Genomic DNA, 6938 nt, shown 5'->3' on the forward strand with positions numbered 1-6938 from the left:
TATGGCTTGTGCAACAGGTAACTATAAGCTCTTCTAATGTTTCTATCATCATGTAGTTATCGTGTTCTTCCCTGGGTCTGTTTCACTGAAGAGTGTCAGGGCTGAAGCATGGGCTGACTTGTGGGGGAGTGGAGAACCTATGACATGAAGGGAGGACTGGCAGGGACAGCTGCATGAGCAGCAAGGATTGTTACCAATACATAACATGCCCCACACTCTCCTACTGTACCGCTTAGTACTTCTGGATGAAATGTGGGAAGGGCTGTGTCTCTGCAGATCTCAAACTCTAAAGATACATTGTGGAACATTGTATCATTAGAGTTCCTGATCTGCAGAGACACAGCCCACGCACAGCAGAAATGTCCACCATGTACCATTCATCTGAACGGGGTTTGCAGACGTCTATGCACATGGTCACATGTAATCGATAGATTTTCAATTTGTGCAATAAATCTACCATGTGCACATACCCTTCTGTAGTCAATCACAATCCAGGACCATATGTGGAATTAAACATTAGATAATAAATAGTTTGTGTCTGTAGGGCAGTGCTTGGCAACTGGTCATGTGACTTGCAGAATTTTCTGATTTCTTGCCTTATACTTTTTAAAACTTTTTAAAACATACTTTGGCGAAAGGCACACGGCTGTATTTTTGGGACATGTGCTGCCTGTGTTTGTGTGTTTTCTGCTGCTTAGGAGTCTCAGGTGTTAGGGTTTTTGTTACATATCTTTTTATTGGGGCTCATTCACATGGGTGTATTGTCACTGCGTTTTACGCACGCACATTTCCAATGGAGGCAATGGAAGTCTATGGACTTCCATTCACATCTGCGTGTGGACACTGTGCATCGAAACACAGGAGAAATAAATCACAGCATGTTCTATTTCTCCGGATATCAAATGCAGCTCTTGAATGGGCTATCCATACACATGCATTGCGAAGAGGCAGCGTTTCAAATTGCATCCCGCTCTAACAGAACGGGGAATTTTAAGAAAAAAAATATCACATTGCGCATGTCTGTGACATCAGATTCCCGAGCATGCACAGTGCCAATCACAGGCCATACACTGTCTCTGACGGTACAGCAAATGGGCTACAATGCTGCGGGAAACTTACAGCATTGTACACATATACCTGTGTGAATGAGCCCATAGCCTGTAATTCTCCTCTGGTCTACAAGAGACTCCATCAGTAGTTCGGTAGCACATAGATAGACCCCCTTTATAAATCAATGGGTGCTGTTGGAATCCATCGTACAAATGATCCAGAACAAGATTGTGACATTGGTTATAAACAGAAGCTATGAAGTGGAAGTGAACATAGTCTTGCTTGACTGTCACTCAAATTTTTTGATGGTGGTGTTTTTCCTGTTCTTTTCACTTTTTTCCCTTAAAATGGACTGTTACCAGATGTTATGAGTGCAGCAGGAGTGCATTCACATGGGGTCGTTTGGATGCAGTAAAAACTACATCGGAGAAACACCTACTTTCTATCTGAAGCAGCTTCAGTCTCATCTAAACAGCCCTGTGTGAATGCACCCTAAAATACTGAGAAGTCTACACAATTGGATTTTTTTGTGTATTTTTATCAAAGCGCATAATATTCTAAGTAATATGTTTTTTGTCTGGCAATTTATGGGAAATTTATCGACTGTTTTGCACCAATTTATTTAGAATAAAAAAGTTATACATTTTGAGGCTGGATTCAGACGAACGTATATCGGCTCGGTTTTCACGCCCAGCCGATATACGGTGTCCTCATCTGCAAGGGGGGGATAGAAGAGCCAGGAGCAGGAACTGAGCTCCCGTCCCCTCTCTGCCTCCTCTCCACCCCCTCTCCACCCCTCTGCACTATTTGCAATGAAAGGGGGTGGGGCGGGGCTAAGTTCTGAGAATTAGCCCTGCCCCATCCCGCCTCTCCCCATTGCAAATAGTGCAGAGGGGCAGAGAGGGGGCGGGAGCTCAGAGCACTGCTCCTGGCTATTCCAGGCGACCCCCCTGCAGAGAGGGATGATGTATATCGGCTGGGCATGAAAACCCAGCCGATATACGTTCGTCTTAATCCAGCCAAACGCTAACATTTCGTAAAGTGGCAATAAAAGTTACCAGCATCTTTTTGACAGATTTATGAATTCTACAGAAAATGGCGATCAATTAGTGCAAATCTGCATCGGCTCATAGTACACAGATTTCCTTTCTTGACTTTAGAACAGACCAAAATGTACCAAATTTATTAAGAAGCATGCATCTTTTAATACATTTGGGACAATTTTCTTTAAGACAGGCTTAGGGAATGCACTTAATAGAAGTGGTGGTCATGGTGGGGGTTTACATGTAGTTTAATATGAAGAAACAAAAGTGTGTATTTTATGGAAAAGCGCTGCCTTTTTATAGCACTGTTCACATCATTTATTTAAAATACAAACATTGGGGGGGGGGGTTTGTCATGTTCTTTCTTGAGTTTTCGAGTCTATAGGTACCTACACATGGGTGCGAGCGCGAGCTTCTCATCCGGATATAGAATTTGCCAATGTGTGATTTCACGCCGATGCAAGCCATTTTTCTGTCAAAGATGCCTCCCATTGCTTCGGTGTAGTCGTCTTCTGTGAAATCCTCCGGCGCGGCTTTCAGATGCATTAGAGGATCGGCAAGTGTTTTCTCACAACTCACATATCTTGCACTATTTTCTCGCCAGCGTGAAGGTAGCCTTAGGGCTTGTGTACACAGCGGAGCCTTACACATGAAGACTCTATGACATGGCCACTGTCAGGTGCTTTATGTTTGGAAACTGGCCTTAGGGCTCCTTCACACTGGCGATCGCGATATTGCTGCAAGAAAATGAGCTTCAGCACAGTTTTTTTCACAAAAACGTTACTGCCATTTGCAATTTTTTTGTGCATTTTTGGCGGGATTTTTTAACGCAAAAGTCAATAGGCCTTTCTAATGTTAGAAACGCATCGCACGAAAATCACAAGTTCGTGCTATAGGAGATTACAAAAAAAAAAACACAAAACGCAGAAAGATAGGGCATGCCACAATTTTTTTCCTCACAGCATCGAGTTAAAACATTGCAAATGTAAAGGAAACTATTGAAAATCATTGGTTTTATTATTCTGCGTTTTCATTCTTGCAGCGCGCTTTTTCATCGCAAGTGTGAAGGAACCCTCAGGGACATAAATAAGGAGATACTGGTAAGCACCTAGGCCACGTGCTGAAACCATACCAGTGGTTTATTGCATCATCACTTTCTTCACTGTGACCAGATATTTCGTCATGCCTCTTGGTGTGTACATTCTCATGACATACACAGGAAAGTGTTTGACTATATCATGCCATGATGAAAACTGAGACGATGAAGTAATTGTCAATCATGTGTTATTGTTGCTACAATCTACTTCTAGCAATCATGTTGAGACACTGAGGATCAATTACTAAGGCAAAAACACCTCTAAATTTAAAGGAGTAGTCTAAAATATAAAAAGTAGACCTGCATCCCCCTCCCCCCATCACCACTCTTGTCCACGGGCTGTCTGGTATTGTAGCTCAGCTCCATTGTCTTCTAAGAAGGGCAGCTCATAGACAAGAGTGTTGCTGTGTTAGGAGTTAAAAAAAAACAGCCCCTATTTCAGCTGTTGTTAGCAGAGGGCTTAAAAGGGGTTTCCCACCAAAATTATCTGTGTATGATTGCAGGGGGTACAACCACTGGGATCCCCTTCAATCTCAAGAATGGCATGCCCCAAGTCCCCCTTGTGAATGAAGTGACAATGTGCATGTGTTACCAGCGCCCCATTCACTGCCTATAAAAAAGTCACAAAAAGCGGTCATGTACTTAATAATGTACTGATACAAGAGGGCAGAAAGAATCACTACATCCCCCACAACAGACAGCATCGCATGCGAATGCAAGGTTTCCCCATTGAAAACAATGGGAAACACTTCACAATCCTCCGCTGCGGTTGAGGATCGCTACTTCCCCAAACTGTTGAGACGAGGTTTTAACACAAGAATGCCTCACATTCATGAGAATATCGCATGTTGTTGAGCGCGATATAAGGCCTGGTGTCACACTTGCCCAAGTAAAATTAGCTGTAGAGTACATTCACAAAGGCAGGCATAGAAGTGTAGGGCAGCCGCAATACTCCCTCCACAGGAGGGATAAATGTGTACCTGCTATACTCTGTTACCCCTTCCTATAGGAGTACTCATATCTTGTTAGACTCTGTATCTGACATGATTCGGCAGTGAATGCAAGCATCAAGCATCATTGCCTCCAAAAGTGCTTTGCATCACTTCCCTGGAATTCCGATCCTCCAGCGCAGGTTTAATGCTCGTCGGAGGATCGGCATGGGTTTCCCATTCATTTCATTGGGATACATCACAGCACCCAGCATGCAATGTGTTTGACTGTCCCATTGAAAATAATGGGCGGTGCGCTCCTTGGAACGTGGAAAAAATAATGCATCGATTTTTTTCCACCTCGCAGTGAAAACATCGCTCATGTGTATGACTCCATTCAAAAGAATGGAATTCATATTTGCGCATCTCGCAACGCACAAAGCTCGTGTGAATGTAGCTTTAGGCTTCCTATACATGGTCATGTGCGATATCAGGCTGTGAAATTCAGCCCGGTATCGCGCTCATGCAATTTCCCACAGTTGCGAGGCATGTTTCCCTAAAAACAAACGCCTCCCATTACTTTGGTGAGATTGTGATGCTCCAGCACAGCTTTCAGCCACATCCGAAGATCGGCAAGTATTTCCCCTTGCTTTCAATATGTTTTGAAAATCGCCCATTGAAAGCATTGGGCGATGCATTCTGAGGGAATGCCAAAGATAGGACATGCGTTATTTTTTTTTTGCACTGCGACGCAGATGGTGGCTGCTTAGCACTATACTTGCACATAGATATATCATACAATGATTGTCAGGCCACATAGTAGTGTAATGCACCACACAGGCTCACAACTATTAGTAATGCCATATTTCAATCCAGCGGGCTGCCCTGCACCCCATAGAACTGAAATATAGCGTTACTGGGTAATAGGTTGTAAGCCAGCAAGGTGCACTATACATACTATGTGGGTTGACACCCTACATTTCCGTGCAAGTATAATGCTAAGCAGCTGCCCCCTCAGTATAAGGCTGCATTCCCACGAATGTATATCGGCTCGGTTTTCACGCCGAGCCGATATACGTCGTCCTCATGTGCAGGGGGGGGGGTGGAAGAGCAAGGAGCAGGAACTGAGCTCTCGCCCCCTCTCTGCCTCCTCTCCGCCCCTCTGCACTATTTGCAATGAAAGGAGGCAGGACGGGGGCAGGGCTAAGTTCTGAGAATTAGCCCTGCCCCCGTTCCGCCTCTCCCCATTGCAAATAGTGCAGAGGGGCGGAGAGGAGGTAGAGAGGGGGCGGGAGCTCAGTTCTTGCTCCTTGCTCTTCCATCCTTCCCCCTCTGCACATGAGGACGACGTATATCGGCTCGGCGTGAAAACCGAGCCGATATACGTTCGTCTGAATGCAGCCTAAGGCCTCTTTCATACGAGCGACACGCTTTTACGCGGAACGCTGCTAAACTCCTTCCCCCTCCCTTTTTGTTCGGCTCCCATAGGAGTCGCCATTGTATATTGGCTGAAAGATAGGGCCAGACCTATCTTTTCCGGCTGACGTATTTGGTCGCTCCTCCATTTAACAGTTTGGCTGCATGATGGGGGATGTGGTGCTTCTACCTGCCCTCTTCTAACAGTACATTATTAGGGCTTATTCAGACGACCGTATATCGTCCGGGTATTCACAACTGGCTGATATACGGTGTCCCTCTCTGCAGGGGGGGGGGGCTGGAAAAGCCAGGAGCAGGAACTGAGCTTCCGCCCCTCGGCACTATTTGCAATGAGAGGGGGGTGGGGGCGGAGCTAAGTTCCGGTACTTAGCTCTGCCCCTCCCATTGCAAATAGTGCCGAGGGGCGGAGAGGAGTCGGGAGCGCTCTGCTCTGCTCTGCTCTGCTCTGCTCTGCTCTGCTCTGCTCTGCTCTGCTCTGCTCTGCTCTGCTCTGCTCTGCTCTGCTCTGCTCTGCTCTGCTCTGCTCTGCTCTGCTCTGCTCTGCTCTGCTCTGCTCTGCTCTGCTCTGCTCTGCTCTGCTCTGCTCTGCTCTGCTCTGCTCTGCTCTGCTCTGCTCTGCTCTGCTCTGCTCTGCTCTGCTCTGCTCTGCTCTCTTCCAGCCTTCTCTCCCTGCAGAGAGAGACACCGTATATCAGCCGGGTGTGAATACCCGGCTGATATACGGTCATCTGAATAAGCCCTTAACTACATGGCCGCTTTCTGTGATTTTTTCTGTATATTCCCTTTTTCAGTTATTTTAAATTCACTTTCTATAGAGAAGTGTTTCCCAACTCCAGTCCTCAGGCCCCCCCTTCCCCACCCAACAGGTCAGGATTTCCTCAGTATTGCACAGGTGATGTAATTATTGTCAGTGCCTCAGACATTGCCACAAGTGTTCTTACTATAGGATATCCTGAAAACATGACCTGTTAGGGGATGCTGAGGACTGGAGTTGAGAAAAACTGCTATATGGATAACCAAGTAATGCACTCAGTTATCTCCTGCAGTCCCATAGAAGTGAATAGAGCAGTGGTCATGTATCACCTCACTGTCCTGTGGATAAGTGCTAAATGAATTAGGTGGAATAACCTTCATATATTCTATACGGCCCTTATTAGGACAGTATCACACAGTCTTCTCTGCAAAAACTTCCGCTCTTGGCTATTTTTGTTGCAGGTGTTTTTTGTACTTTTGCAGCAAAAACTGTCTCCTCCAGAAGTAAAATATTAAAAAAACACTATAAACAGACATTAGATAAAAATCTATGGCTTGAAGGAAGCCTAGCAGCTTCTTATTTCCAGGTGGATGTTATAAAATAAGCCACATTGGTTGTTTTCCAACTAC

This window comes from Eleutherodactylus coqui, chromosome 6, assembly GCF_035609145.1.
Source record: "Eleutherodactylus coqui strain aEleCoq1 chromosome 6, aEleCoq1.hap1, whole genome shotgun sequence".
In the NCBI taxonomy this organism is placed as follows: Eukaryota; Metazoa; Chordata; class Amphibia; order Anura; family Eleutherodactylidae; genus Eleutherodactylus; species Eleutherodactylus coqui.